Source organism: Euprymna scolopes, chromosome 21, assembly GCF_053919585.1.
Source record: "Euprymna scolopes isolate OS-2025 chromosome 21, ASM5391958v1, whole genome shotgun sequence".
NCBI classification, from domain to species: domain Eukaryota; kingdom Metazoa; phylum Mollusca; class Cephalopoda; order Sepiida; family Sepiolidae; genus Euprymna; species Euprymna scolopes.
In genome coordinates this window covers 118,841,175-118,858,728 of record NC_136502.1, presented here as the reverse complement: position 1 = coordinate 118,858,728, position 17,554 = coordinate 118,841,175, and the positions used below count along the sequence as shown (strand labels likewise).

The following is a 17,554-nucleotide window of genomic DNA, read 5'->3' as shown; positions in this document are numbered from 1 at the left end:
ATTTTACATGCGTTATGTTGACGACACTTTTTCTTGTTTCGCAACGCATGATGAAGCTATGTCCTTTTTCCACTTATTAAATAATTTACACCCTTCTCTCACATTTACGATGGAGGTGGAAAAAGATAACTCCCTTCCTTTCCTTGATGTGTTAGTTTCTAAACGTGGGCTTTCCTTTATGACATCTATTTATAGAAAACCCACTTTCACTGGTCTTTATCTTAGTTGGGATTCTTTTGCACCCACAACCAGGAAACTAAATCTTATTAGAAACTTACCCATCGGGCACTTGCTATTTGTTCCCCACCTTTTATTGATGTGGAAATTGAAAACATTAAAAGGATTTTTATTACTAATGGATATCCACCTCCATTAGTTAACTTAGTTATTAATAAACAAATTAAATACTTTTCTGAGCTACCAAAATACGGTCCATGTAGATTTCCGGTATACCTTAAGTTACCCTGGATTGGACTTGAAGGCCAGCTTATTTGCGATAAGATTTCCTCTCTGGTGTCTTCTAATTTTGGTGCTCTATCGCTCCGTATTGCCTTTTCCACAAAAACCGCCTTTCCCTCATTTCGTAAGGATGTCTTGCCTATCTCACAAACAAGTAATATTATTTATAAATTTCAATGTCGGTGTGGTGCCGTCTATATAGGCAAGACGACCCAGCGTCTTCAGGTCAGAATCGCCCAACATGTTCCCCGTTTCATCCGAGATCATCAACCTACTACCAGAAAATCTCAACTGATAGAATCGTCCATCGGCCAACACTTGGTTGATAAAAAGGAGTGCGGTCTTGTTTTCTCTCCGGGGTGTTTTTCTGTTTTGTACCGAGGACGCACAAAGTTCCACCTGTCTGCCATCGAAGCACTTGCCATCATTGCTAACCCCCCCTACTTTGTGCAAGCAGAGAAACCTCCGGCTTCAGTTAGAATTATTTGGGTAGTCAGGTTTTTTTTTCTTAACCTCCTCTCCGCTCTTATTCCATATCACTACCAAATATTCTAAAAAATAATAATTTTCAGACTTATGACCCTTGAAAATGTTTGTCTGAACGAAAAGCGCTTTGGGTATATTTTAACGATCGTTTTTTAATCGACTTATTTATTTTATTGAATTGTACATATAACTTGCCCCATTATATATATTTTTTTTTCCTCACGCCGGTTTCCATTTTTTTAGTTGATTGAATTTACGCGAGGGTTCACTTTTTTATAATTATTCTAAAATTTTGCCAATCGAATATATATTGAACCAATATATATATATATATATATATATATATATATATATATATATATATATATATATATATATATATATATACTAGCATTTCAGACCGGAGTTGCCCGGGTGTTTGGAGGTGCATGTAAAGCAAAAAAATAAAAGCGGTCAATTTTTTAAAACTTGGACCCCTATTATGACCCCTTAAAATTTATTGTTTTGGGCTTAAATCAAGTTATTAAGTAAGGGCCATGTTCAAGGAACCTCTATCTAAAATTTCAATTGTTTATATCTAAAATTGGCGAAGGAATTTGGTAGAGTTCTCAAAGGTCGAATTGTTGAACTTTGACCCCTTAACAGCCAAATTTCTTGACTAAAACGGAGTGCAAATATTATCTTCAAATATTCATACCCTGAATATTTAATCTCGTGTCTGTAGACTGAGAATTGATGGAGTTGTTGCGTAGGGAAATGTACACAGACACACACGCAGACACACACACAGACACGTTCACTCTTATATATATAGATACATATATAAATATATATATGTATATATTTATATACATACGTCTATGTATGCATGTTAATATATATACATATATATATATTTATAATATATACGTGTACTTATATATAAATGTGTATAAGTTATTATATATCAATGCGTATAAGTATGTGTGTATATATATGTATATATATAAATGCGTATATGTAATTATATATATATATATATATATATATATATATTTAGTTATATTCCCGTGTTATATTTTCCTTGTAAACTTTTAACTAGGCTTATTAAACTTATGGACGAATATTCGCAAATACGTGTTTACGAAATTTTCCATAATACTGACGAACGAGATTTCGAAATAAACTGCTTACGGATATTCCTGATACACCCGTTAAATTTGGTCTTTATTTTTAACAAAACATATTTGTCGACTAATTGCAAACTTAATGTAGAGACATAGCGCAGCGTTTTTTCCACTCGTCTTCAATTCTGATGAAAAAACAAGTGTTCTCTTCCCTTATTTGAGAAAACTTTAAGAGAAACGATATAAAAGAAACGAAATGGAAACAACAATAACAACAACAACAAAAACAACAACAACAGAATTTACTAACAATTGGATAACCTGTGCTTACAAAAATTCATATTCACAATATTTACGATGGATGATAAAATAAAATGTCAAAAAAATTGAGGAGAGAAGTCCAAGAGAGAAGTCCAGGAGAGACAGTTCGAAACTTTGGGAGAGTTGATTCCCTAGCGAAAGGTCTTTGGCCTGTGTTCAAGAGGAGTAGAACAGAAAGGCGCCTTACTTCAAATCTAGAAATCATCCATGGAATAAAGTTGTTTGAAAATACAACCAGTGGATTCTTTCATAGACTTTTCAATTTCAGCTTGGCCAGTTCACCCAAAAATATATGGACGAATAAAGTTATGTATTTCTGTTGGAAAGATAATAACCCGAAGACTGTTCCCCGTCCTTATTTGTGTATTAAATGTTGCATGCTGAACTGTATTGTATGTAGCACACGCACATCCAAGAAACAATTAGGAACCACTAGTCGACAGCGAGAAATATTAAGAAATATACACACTTGTTTATATACACACGATTACCTGAACACTGAATATACACTGTCCCTTTTAAAACTATATGCCTTCAGCTCGTTTGTTACTTTTTCTATTTTTTGTCTGCTTTGTTTTCTCTATATGTTGTATATTAGTTTATATTGGCGGGGATGATATACTAAAACGTGTCATGTGTTATCTAATGGATGTAAAATATTGTTCTTTTAACAGACAGATAATAAACGTATACATCGTATGTATGTTGTTTAGCTAGGAGGACATGATATTGACGTGTAAACTGAATCATGTTGTATGCGACTTATCACACGGGATATTTTTACAGTTCATGTCAGAAGAAGAATACATGCGGCAAACATTTTTTTCTTGAAGAGTTCTTCTATATCTTCCCGCTGCTCCGTGACGAACCATGAAGCGATCAGCACCAATAAATTGAGACATCTGTTCTTATTTGTGAAACCATTAAAACAACTCTTTATATTTTTATAATATAAATTTATTACAGTTGTCTCAAATGGTTTTCACAGGATCTGCAGTTTGTCTACATTTTCTATTCTTACAGCTTGCTCCCTAGCTGTCTGTCCACCCCTAAATAGACGACTGTCCGCTCTGGTGGTCAATCCTCAACGTCCTTAATCTCTCCAAAACTAACTACATCACGTGTTCTCTTACGTCACCTAATTACGTGTCTCAAACCAACCTAATCCACAAATTGTTTGTTTATTCAAAACCCCAAAATAATTTTTACATATATTTTCTATTCTCACATTCTTTTGCGATTCACACATCAATCATTTCTTCCGCAATTTAATTGTTTATTCTTCTAATCATAATAACTGATCCAGCGACCATCCGTCGCTCAAATCAATTAATAAGAATACAATAATAATAATAATTTTTTGACCATTGACCCCGTTTGCCACAGTTAACAGATACTACGCTATGATCACAGCCTAAAGGGCCATAACATTACACTACCACAAAGAGTAAAGTTATACTGACAGCAAATGTGTCACTTGAAAATAGATACCGATTTTTTTTCTTCTCTGTTTCACAAACAATTAATAGTTCAGGAAAAAAATCTCTTTCGCGAATAATTTTCCCCCTTAAAAAACGGTGGCAACTCATTTGAAGGGAAAGCAATCATTACAAAAGAATTACATATTATAACAGGAAACTAAAACTGTAAGTACAACTAAGTGGGGGTTTTTTTCAGTGCAAAATCTTAGGAAACGAACTATTGTTTCCGCCCCTCAATTTTTCTTTAGCAATCCGAACTCATTTTTTTATTCTGAACATTATTTATTGGTATCACTCATACAAGTGATGAACGCGCCTCAAGGAGTTATGCAGCAATGAGTATAACTACAGATTATAAAAAAACAGTTCAACAGCCTGAGAAACAACAACTACCAAAGAAATTATTTGCATGTCAACAGCATATAGAAGAATTTATTTTCCCAAATGATAAAACAATAATGCGGATTATAAGCAGAGAACTAATAGCTAGGATAACTAATTGCATTGTCGAGATTTACATATATTGTAAACAGAACGGTCATACTTTAAAGTGAAAACCATCAAGTTTATATTAAGAGAATCTGAACAACGGTTAATTCATAAAACTTGCCATGTTTCTACTAAGCAATATTTAGGGCACATCGATTAAATAAATATTCAATATATTATTAACTATATTGACTATATATGTAATTGATTTACTGTTGAATGTTTTTTATTCGTTTTTTTTTTCTATCCGAAATCATCGGTTTCAGAAACAGGTTATTGTAAGAAGTATTGTCAGGTGGATTTGCTTGTATCACTCAGCAATATAATTATTACATTCGTGCACGTGATATATTAGATTTGATTAAATTAGACTTGCCGATTCCGCAGTCTGCGCTCTTATGTTTCTACGTAGTTAGTATTTCCAGGTAACTGTCATAGTTTTTGACCTAATCCATCAAATTGTCTCTATTATAAGAAGTTTCAATTAATTCAGTTTTATGGGGTATTTTATATATGCTTTTATACGCGAATTTTTTAGTAGAAACGTATATAATTTGAAACTTATGTAAATAATTACGTTTTCATTGCATGAAAATTGTATAAGTAATATCGTCATTTTGTCGGCCGAATTATAAACTAGATTTGCACTTTTCGATAAGCTTGCCATTGTCAATTTCAACAGTGTAAGTATACGCGTACAAGGAACTCATAAAATGTTATTTTATCTTTTATTAATTGGATTTTATTCTATTGTGTTTTACTTATTATTGATAATTAGTTTGTTTTTAATTTAAAGTCCTGTGCTTGTGTGAATATATAAGAAATTATCAGAACAGGGATATCAAAGACCTTTTCGGGGATAGGAGAGACGTTCACAATTTATTTAATTGCATCACAAAGATAAAAAAAAAAGCTTTCTTGGGGTTTGAGCATTACTAAATGCAGAAGTCAAAATGAGGTTTCATATGTCCGTTTTCCCTTTCCTCCTTCTGTCTTTAAGGAAATCCGTGTGCACAGCAAATACTGATTTTGTACATCCCATTAATAACCCAGAGGAAATACTCAACTACGACCCCATAAGCGATTACGACTCTTCCTCGTTAGAAGCCGAAGTGAGTTCCATCGATAATCTAAGGACTATCCGAAATTACGACTCAATAAGCGAATACGAAAATTTGGTATCAGTAGCTGGTGAGAAGTCCATCGATACTCCAAGGACAGTCCATGAATACGATTTCGTTAGCAATGATGACCATTCTTCGTTTAAAATTGCAGATAATTCCATCGATAATACAGAGGCAGTTTTCGATTACGAACCAACAAGCAATTATGAATCGCCTGCATCATTTACCAAAAGAAAATCCATCGATAATCCAATGGAAATAAACGATTTCGACCCAATAAGCGAATACGATCCAATAAGCGAATACGATCCAATAAGAGAATACGATCCAATAAGCGAATACGATCAAATAAGCGAATACGATCCAATAAGCGAATACGATCAAATAAGCGATTACGACCCAATAAACGATTACGATATCTCTGCACAAGGAGAACTTAATAAACAATCGAAAAGCAGTCAGCGATTACGACCCAATAAACGATCACGATACAATAAACGAGTATGATTCCTCCTCATCATTAGACATGGAGAATTCTATCGATAATCACAAGAAAGTCAGCAGTTACGACCCAATAAGTGATTACGACCCAATAATTGGTTACGGCCCAATAAGCAATTACGACCCAATAAGTGATTACGACCCAATATGCAATTACAACCCAATAAGTGATTACGACCCAATAAGTGATTACGACCCAATAAGCAATTACGACCCAATAAGTGATTACGACCCAATAAGTGATTACGAGCCAATAAGTGATTACAACCCAATAAGCAATTACAACCCTATAAGTGATTACGACCCAATAAGTGATTACGACCCAATAAGCAAATACGACCCAATAAGTGATTACAACCCAATAAGTGATTACGGCCCAATAAGCAAATACGACCCGATAAGCAATTATGAACCAATAAGTGATTACGACCCAATAAGTGATTACGACCCAATAAGCAAATACGACCGATAAGCAATCACGACCCAATAAGTGATTACCACCCAATAAGCAATTACGACCCAATAATTGATTACGACCCAATAACCAAATACGACCCAATAAGCAATTACGATCCAATAAGTGATTACGACCCAATAAGAAATTACGACCCAATAAGTGATTACGACCCAGTAAGTGATTACGACCCAATAAGAAATTACGACCAAATAAGTTATTACAATCCAATAAGCAATTACGACCCAATAAGCAAATACGACCCAATAAATGATTACGACCCAATAAGTGATTACGGCCCAATAAGCAAATACGACCCAATAAGTGATTACGACCCAATAAGCAATTACGACCCAATAAGCAATTACAACCCAATAAGTGATTACGCCCCAATAAGAAAATACGACCCAATAAGTGATTACGATCCAATAAGTGATTACGACCCAATAAGCAAATACGACCCAATAAGCAATTACGAGCCAATAAGTGATTACGACCCAATAAGCAATTACGACCCAATAAGTGATTACGACCAAATAAGTGATTACGACCCAATAAGTGATTACGACCAAATAAGTGATTACGACCCACTAAGTGATTACGACCCAATAAGCAAATACAACCCAATAAATGATTACGACCCAATAAGTTATTACGACCCAATAAGCAAATGCTACACGATAAGCAATTACGAACCAATAAGTGATTACGACCCCATAAGCAAATACAGCCTAATAACTGATTACGACCCAATAATTGATTATGACACAATAAGTGATTATGACCCAATAAGTGATTACGACCCAATAAGTGATATCGACCCAATAAGTCATTACGACCCAATAAGCAATTACAACCCAATAAGTGATTACGACCCAATAAGCAAATACGACCCGATAAGCAATTACGACCCAATAAGTGATTACGACCCAATAAGTGATTACGACCCAATAAGCAAATACAACCCAATAAGTGATTACGACCCAATAAGTTATTACGACCCAATAAGCAAATACAACACGATAAGCAATTACGAACCAATAAGTTATTACGACCCAATAAGTGATTACGACCCGATAAGCAGTTACGACCCAATAAGTGATTACGACCCAGTAAGTGATTACAACCCAATAAGTGATTACGAGCCAATAAGTGATTAAGACCCAATAAGCAATTACAACCCAATAAGCAATTACGACCCAATAAATGATTACGACCCAATAAGCAATTACGACCCAATAAGTGATTACGACCCAATAAGTGATTACGACCCAATAAGCAAATACGACCCAATAATTGAGTACGGCCCAATAAGTGATTACGACCCAATAAGCAATTAAGACCTAATAAGTTATTATGACTCAATAAGTCATTTCGACCAAATAAGCAAATACGACCAAATATGTGATTACGACCCAATAAGTGATTACGACCCAATAAGCAAATACAACCCAATAAGTGATACGACCCAATAAGTGATTACGGCCCAATAAGCAAATACGGCCCAATAAGCAATTATGCCCCAATAAGTAATTATGAACCAATAAGTGATTACGGCCCAATAAGTGATTACGACACAATAAGCAATTACAACCCAATAAGTGGTTACGACCCAATAAGCAATTACAACCCAATAAGTGATTACAACCCAATAGGCAAATTCGACCCAATAAGCAATTACAACCCAATAAGTGATTACGACCCAATAAGCAATTACGACTCAATAAGTGATTATGACCCAATAAGTGATTATGACCCGATAAGCAGTTACAACCCAATAAGTGATTACGACCCAATAAGTGATTATGACCACATAAGCAATTACGACATTATAAGTGATTACGACCCAATAAGCAATTACGACCCAATAAGTGATTAGGACCAAATAAGCAATCACGACCCATTAAGTGATTACGACCCAATAAGTTATTACGACTCAATAAGCAAATACGACCCAATAATTGATTACGGCCCAATAAGTGATTACGACCCAATAAGCAATTACGACCCAATAAGCAATTATGACTCAATAAGTGATTACAACCCAATAAGTGATATCGACCCAATAAGTGATTACAACCCAATAAGCAATTACGACCCAATAAGTGATTACGACCCAATAAGCAATTACGACCCAATAAGTTATTACGACCCAATAAGCAATCACGACCCATTAAGTGATTACGACCCAATAAGTTATTACGACCCAATAAGCAAATACGACCCAATAAATGATTACGACCCAATAAGCAAATACAACCCAATAAGTGATATCGACCCAATAAGTGATTACGGCCCAATAAGCAAATACGACCCAATAAGCAATTATGGCCCAATAAGTGATTACAACCCAATAAGTGATTATGACCCAATAAGCAAATACGACCCAATAAGTGATCACGACGCAATAAGTGATTACAACACAATAGGTGATTACGACCCAATAAGTGATTACGACCCAAGTAGCGATATCGACCCAATAAGTGATTACGACCCAATAAGTGATTACGACCCAATAAGCGATTATGACCCAATAATGATTACGACCCAATAAGTGATTACGACCCAATAAGCAATTACGACCCAATAAGTGATTACGACCCAATAAGTGATTACGACCCAATATGTGATTATGACACAATAGCCATATTCGATTCCACTTCCATTAAGAATTTGTTCGCTAATCCAGAGTCAATCAGTGATTATGCCCCTATACGCGATTACAACAATCCTTCATCATTATCAAAGGAGGCTTATATTAATGACCAGATGATTCAACCCGGGTGCGAAATCCTAAGCGATAAGTACTCTATGTTACTAAAGAAATTGCTTTTTGGAGATATTTATTCTCTGAAAATGCGAAGAGAAAAATAATGTTAAGAGGATAGTAAAAAAACAATATATCCGAAAAAAATAAAAATACAAGTCTAAATAAATGAAATAAACCACATCTTGACGGACGCTGTATTTTATATTTAAAAAAAAAAATTGTTGCCAATCATATTTTCTTGCGTTTACATCAATATTCATGTGTTTTCTGTCATAATTCTATTGTTGTGGTGTATATATTTTCCTTCCAGTCGTTGCTGATATTTTGAAACATATGTGGAATTTTAACATTAAGATGGTAAAAATACATGGAACCATTGAAGCCACTCACCTAAGACTCGTCGACTGTTTTTCGTCTACGACATGTTAGAAACACGGCCAGACCCGGGGCGGCACATAATCAACTAGAGGAACTGAAATTAAAGAGGCATACCGGTGTGGTTAGCCGTTGATTATCAAGAGTAGTGACAGCATGCACAGCCAACTTGGATCTGTCTTCCGTTTGTAAAACCAAGATGGGTCTGTAAGAGGTAACGGAATTATACCTGAATACGTGTATATATATATATATATATATATATATATATATATATATATATATATATATATAATTTAGAGGAGATTAGAACAAGAGTCTAAGGAGCAGAGTGTATTTTTATGTAATAGTTAAATTACTAGTTTAATTAAAATACAGGAAAGAAAAAGTGCTCGTTGTAATTTAGATATATAATAAGCTCGATTGGTAAATATCCTAGAGCTAATTTAATATTTTACTCTATTTCTTTTATATCTCTAACCCATATTAATTTTCTTATCAATTTTAAATCCAGACCTTTATTTTATTTTTTGCCCAGATACATCTGCCTTACTTTTAATGCAAGGCTTATATATGGTGTCTTTTAAATTTAATAAAAACCCTTCACAATTTGCTGATGAGGAAACCTTGTTTATTAAAAAACTATATGTAATAATTATTGTCCGTAACTTGATGTCTACCACAATAAAAACACTGTTTTCCGAAACGATCGTACAAATAATTGATTTTGTTGTTATCTCTTCTTATGAAACGGATTTTTAATTTAATTATAATTTGATTTTTAAATTATCAATCACATTACTTAATATATGTATATATATATATATATATATATATATATATATATATATATTACAAGTTATAAAATATATATGGTAATTAAACTACACAGAGTATTCCGGGGTTCATCCACGCTAGTACTAATCAGGCATATTCTGTGTAGCTTAATTGCCATATATATTTTATAACTCACTACCTAGCTCTAGCTACGCATTCAGCACTGTTGAAGTAAATACTTAAAGTTTACGCATAAATTACTACTTTCGTATATTAATTTATGTTATTGAATTAAGTAATATAAATATATATATAATATATATAAAATATATATATATATATATATATATATTACATTTGGTTTTGATAGAATAGTTATTTATATGTATTAAGTGTAGCTTTGGATTCTATATTATTTTGATTCAAAGTTTAAATTTCCTAATTCGTTCGTCAAAAATATGGTTGGAATATTAATTATTAATTAGATTCTTGTTTAAAAGTGTATTACTATTTAATTAATAAAAAAAGCTAAAACAATCTACTATCAGAAAAATAAAATGTACCAATAGTTGCAACATTCTGAAATGTTAATCAAGTTATTAAAATATTTAAAGAATTGAATTCATATACACGATTTAAAAAATATATACATTGCTTAAAACATGCATATATTCATCCACATAGAGTACTGTTTCGCTGTATCAGAACTCATCAGTACGGCTAGACTAGCACCTTTCCCTGCCCGTGGATTGAACCTACAACTACAGTGTTTCTAATCGGCAGTTGTAACCACTGGATCATGGATCGGTGTTCCCAAACGTCACACTAAATGTCCATAATTATACATTCGCCGATTCCCAGATTTTTGGTAGACAAAATTACATCCATGGAAGTCGGATTGTCCACAGAATTTTACAATTATATTATGATAAAACCGCTGAATTATTTCGGCGCTTTACTTATATTCTTCATGTACAGCTTTCAGTATAGATGCGTTTTCACAAATTGTAAATGTACCAGACTATCATAGAGAGGGGATGGTCGCTTCCCCGGTCTTTTGTTATTTGGTGATGGATGACACATGTATGAGAATTAAATATAAAAACAGAACATTCTTTCATTTTCATTTTATCAGTTTAAAATTCTTTAAATCATTTATAATACTAAAGTTTGAGATGTAAAAACAAACGATCAATAGTTAATATTACTAACAACATTAATTACAAAGTTGATATTTGAAACAGATCAATTAAAACGTTTAAATATCAGCTTCCGTTTTTGTTTCTTTTAAATAAAAAATCAATATGATTCTAAATATAACTAAATGAAAAAAGTTTTTAAATGTTTTAAAAATTAAAATTACAGAAAAACTTATATAACTGAATAGAAATAGTAAGTAAAAGTGTGTTTGTTAAGCATCGTATTAAATCTTTCGTACGATTCTTTACGATTTCTTGACGATTTTTTCATTAAAATTCGTACTAAAAACTTTCTTTGAACTTCTTTAATAAATATTACATTTCACTCTGCAATTTGCCTCGAATACTCTTCCAGAAAATTCAGTTTTAGCCCAAATATAAGCTTTTTTGTTTGTTTTTTAAATTAAAATTATTTTTACGGTTAATATTAAGGAAAAAAACATACGAAATAAGGAGCTGGAGTGCAGATTGTAAGCTAATGTGAAATAGAGTTATCTATCTCAGGTTAATGACAACATATCCAACTGCGACGGCAAAGGTTATACCCGTTAACCTGTGATAAGTGTTTACGTTAAAAGTCCCACTTCTTTGTTTTCTAAGCCATTCGGCGGAAGTGACGTAAGGCAAATTTAAAGGTTGGTATGACCAATACTGCATATAATGTAGCATATTATAAAGCAAATAAAGCAGAAGTTTGATCAAAATTTACTTGGTTTCCATCTTAACATGTTCCTTTAAATAACGACTTCTAAAGATTTTGGGGCATGCTGAAAACGAATATTGCAGTTTAATTTTCCACAAAAATTAGTGTCACCGATGTTATGCAATGAAATAGTTGTGGACATTTACGTGTGCACAAGCGCATATTTTTGCCATATTTCATATACTCATTATTCTATAACTTGCCATAATTTATAATGAAGCAACGGGTGATTGGTAGTTTAGTATATATATATATATATATATATATATATATATGTGTGTGTGTGTGTGTGTGTGTATATATATATGTGTGTGTGTGTGTGTGCTTGTGCGTATGTCTGTGTGTGTGAGGGTGTGTGTTACTTAGGGAGACTACAGGGAAGGCAATCAAGCAAAACAAAGCAAAATATCCCAAGAAAAATTCATCCCAAAACAGCTAAAATATATAGCTAATTTGCTAGGACACTATACATATAAATGTTCTAATTTGAAAATATATATTTTTTTTTACTAATTGACAAAGAAAATATATCATAGAATAGTATCATATTCTTCTAAAAGCCTTTACATTTTCGTCTAGTTTCGGCCCATAGAACCAGAGATATGATCATTTATATTCAATTGGCGATGTGTATAGATATATCCATATATAAATATACCACGTTTTGGGGCAATTTTATAGATTCGAAATCCCGGCAACTACTGATCATAATTCAACAAATAAATACACGGAAAGCTAATGGCCAGAACTATGTTGCATTATAGAAAAATGTCCCCTCCTCACTTGAAACAGTAATATGCGACGGTCGCATATTACTGTTTCAAGTGAGGAGGGGACATTTTTCTATAATCGTAAAATGAGCACCCAGTTTTTGGTAACCTTGGCTATAAAATGGATGTTCATTTTACGTAAAATTCATATAGTAAAGCGATCCCCGACTTTATAATTTTTTTCATAGCTGAAAGCCTTAAAACGTCGTTCTTTGAAAAGAAAATGTAAAGATTAAAATCAAGTAAAAATTTACCAGGATTTCTCGATTTATAGTTGCTTTTTAAAAAGCTACATTATAAACAGTGTTGGTCACCCGAATCTTAATATTTGTTTGACGTCACTTCGCCCAATGGCTTTGTAAACAAAGAAGTGGGATTCTTAACGAAAGCACTATCACAAGTCAACGGCTATAATTTTTGCCGGCTCAGTTGGATATGTTTTCATTGATCTAAGGAAGATAACTCTATTGCATTCGATTTTACATTAGCGTACAGTATGCACCCACTTTTAGGCCACTTTAGCTCCTTATTTCCTATGTTTGTTTGTTTGTTTTTCTCATGAACAAAAATTTAATTAAAAAAATAAACGAAACAGCTTACATTTGGGTTTCACAGCGAAGAGATGAAATATTTATTAAACAAATTTGACGAAAGATTTTAGTACGATTCTTGAATTAAAAAAATATTCGCAGTTTTACATTTTATTTTGATTCAATTACTTGGCTTATCTTTCATTTCCCTTTCTTAGAACATTTAAAAAATTCTTTCATTTAGTAATATTTCGAATCATTTTAATGTTTATTTAAAAGAATCATGAACAGAAGCAGATATTTGAACGTTTTAATTTTCATTCAAACACTTTAATTTATCTGTTCCAAATACCAGCTTCTTTGTTATTAAGCTTTTCAGTAATGTTAAATCTTTTGCTTTTTTTAGCATCTCAAATTTAAGGATAAAAAATGAATTATAATTAACTGTTGGAAAACGATTTCAACGTGCAATGAAAAAAAATATTATTCATAAAATGCAAACAAAAAGGAGAAGGGATTTTCATTTTATTTGAATATTTTAAACGCAGAAAATTGGCGATTCAAAAAGTGCCTTTATGGCTTGGTTTTTATTTAATCACGCATGGGCAGAATTTTTCAAACCAGAAGCTGTATACCGGAAATACGGTTTTAAGGGTCATACAAGCCGATTTGAGTTTTATAGCATATATATATATATGTATATATATACATATATATATATGTATATATATATATATATATATATAGTCATCCACTTACAGTACTGTTTCGCTGTTTCACAGTTAATCAGTATGACTAGACAAGCAACAACCTCAAGCCAGGATCGAAACCCGACCGCCCAAACGACAGTCAGAGCTTCAAACCATTGCTCTATACGGCTGTTCCTAGTGATTTAACAATGTTTTGAGATATATATGTATATATATGTATATATACATACACACACATATATATATACATACACACACATATATATATATACATATATATATGTGTGTGTGTGTGTATATATATATATATTGTAGCTTTTAAAAAAATCGTGATAAAAAAGAAAGACGGAGGGAAAACAATGGAGGTTAAAAAAATTCTACTTTAGCCTTCCTTCATGTATTGATGACGAACATTTTTTTGGAACTTTTTTGCATCAATTTACCGTAAAGGAATGTTTACGGAACTGTATGTACGAAGGGATTTATTCTGTCCTCAAAAACTAAAGTATAATTTAATTTGAACCTAAACACATCGTGCCCTCATAATTTGTTCACAACCTGCATTGGATTAAGAACTAAAAGTGATCACCAATATTTGTTCAATAATGGGGATTCTCTTGATTTGATTAACACCGTAAAAATAATTCAAATGAACAAAACTAAGATGGCAGCTATATGTACCATTTGCATTTATTTACCTTGGTAAGAGACAATTAATGAAAAATACGAAAAACAGATTACCTCAGCTGTGGAACATGGATATTTTTTCTCCAATGTACGTATTGTGTTTTCGACAAAATCATTATTGCCATAGAAAGGACGTTCTGCCTCCCATCATATGACTAATGGCATGTATCAAAGTAAATGTAGTGTCCGTGCAAACTACGTTGACAGAGCGACCCTTAGGTTGGATGGTTGCGTCCAACAACATATAACCAGCAAAATCAGGAGTGAAATCCACCGACTAATAGATGGTTTGAGTAATACCTATGGTTCTGCTCTAACTGACCGTCTTCTTAAAAACCCGCGATGTGCAATGAATTTCAACAGTGACTCATTTTCTATTCTAAGTCACGCTCATTCGTTATTTCATCTGAAGGTCTTGGAAACTATTTCCGTCAGTGTAATGAAACCTTCTCTCTGTAAACATAGATATTGTCTTTTGGGTCTGACAACGATTAGTGTCTCTTCTGTATTGAAACTTATCATAGCGATAGATTTATTTAAGCTATTTCCCACTTTTTTCTTTCCAATAGTTTAATTTTTATTTTAGTCGTTTCTCCGTTTGAATAAGTTGCCCTACACAAAAACTCTTGATTCGACTTTTAAAAGAGAGGGGGAAACCCAGTAAGCTGACTCTGCCCTTTTATTTTTTTTCAACCTAAGTAAAATGTTTTCCCTTCATTCTTGAATTTGGCCATGGATACAAAAACTCTACATTTTTTTAACAGCTATAATAAAGATGTGTATCCCTGAAAAATAATAATAATATATATATATATATATATGTGTGTATATATATATATACAATAAACACAGATCTCTAAAAGAGGTATTTCTTTTTTAACAGCTATAATAAAATGTTTTTACCTATAAAAAAAATTACACACACACACACGCACACACATATATATATATAAATATATATATATATATATATATATATATATATGTGTGTGTGTGTGTGTGTGTGTGTGTGTGTAAGACATTCGGACAGATTATTTGCGGCCACCGCTTCCGTAGTCAGGGAATAGAACTGCCGACTGTCATCACGACGGTTCTAGGTTCGATCCTCGGCTTGGGATAGGTGTTAGTCTAGCGGCACTGATGAGTTGTGAAACAACGAAACAGGACTGTATGCCGATGACTAAAATATATTTTAAAAAGCCCCCCTCTTGGGTTGAGCACTATCGTAAATAGTCTCACTCGCTACTTAATTAAGCTGAAAGAATACGAAGCTCGCGGTTTGTTTACAAACATACGTTTGAGCACTTTACGAGTGGCGGACGGATGTTTATTTAAATAGACATTCGGACAGATTGATTGCGGCCACCGCTTCCGTAGTCAGGGGGTGGAACTGCGGACTGTCATCACGACGGTTCTAGGTTCGATCCTCGGCTTGGGATAGGTGTTAGTCTAGCGGCACTGATGAATTGTGAAACAACGAAACAGGACTGTATTTCGATGACTAAAATATATTTTATAAAGCCCCTCTCTTGGGTTGAGCACTATCGTAAATAATCTCACTCGCTACTTAATTTAGCTGAAAGAATACGAAGCTCGCGGTTTGTTTACAAACATACGTTTGAGCACTTTACGAGTGGCGGACGGATGTTTATTTAAATAGACATGCGGACAGATTGATTGCGGCCACCGCTTCCATAGTCAGGGAGTAGAACTGCCGACTGTCATCACGACGGTTCTAGGTTCGATCCTCGGCTTGGGATAGGTGTTAGTCTAGCGGCACTGATGAATTGTGAAACAACGAAACAGGACTGTATGTCGATGACTAAAATATATTTTATATATAAAATGCACACAGATCACCGAAGTTAAGCAGCGTGTAGCTTGACCAGTAACAGATAGGTGACAGTTTGGTAAGGCTAGGCGCTCAATGTACCGTGTCGAGTCGTAGAAATTTCCAGGTTCGTATCTAGAGACGCTGGGATAGATGCACTCACAGTTTTCCTTAAGACATGTATCTTGAAGAAGTAAACTCTAAGGTAAAACCTCACGGTCTATTGTATACTCTCTCATGTGGCACTCACCTGCACCAACAAAAGCGAGCAGTAATATCAAAATGTGTGGTGGGTTCTATGCATCCTTTATCACTATAAACAAATCATCTGTGTGGATTATCTGAGCAACTTACTTTTTGTGGCCGAAACTCATCCGTCGAAATCGACTAGTGAGCCTATCACACACACACATACACACACACAACATACACACGCACAAGTACATACACAAATATAATTGCTGTATAGATTGGTTTCCTAATAGTAAATCCAATTAAACCAGTGTGATTATTAAAGAGTGTTCAATGGAAGTCAAAGCTTTTATATGGGTTTTTTATACAAACATTATTGGTTACATATGTACATGCATGTTTCAGTGGAATACGAATTCAAAGAGACAACTTCATCAGGAAAAAAGGAGCAATTGAAAACTATGTTTGCGCATATGTAACACATAATGTTTGTATAATAAACAGACTATATATGTGTTATATATATATATATATATATATATATATATAATAGATATAGATATATTATTTAGACATGTATTGTCAATTT

At 33.3% G+C, this 17,554-nt stretch overlaps 1 long non-coding RNA gene across 1 annotated transcript in view; it reads right to left on the bottom strand.

The window, feature by feature from the left end:
- Positions 1 to 15,011, bottom strand: part of LOC145242687 (uncharacterized) — a 234,318-nt gene extending 219,307 nt beyond the window's left edge. The window contains exon 1 of the long non-coding RNA XR_013862809.1: positions 14,997 to 15,011. This is a non-coding gene — a long non-coding RNA (uncharacterized LOC145242687). The remainder of the gene's footprint in view (positions 1 to 14,996) is intronic.
- Between the last annotated feature and the right edge of the window lie 2,543 nt (positions 15,012 to 17,554).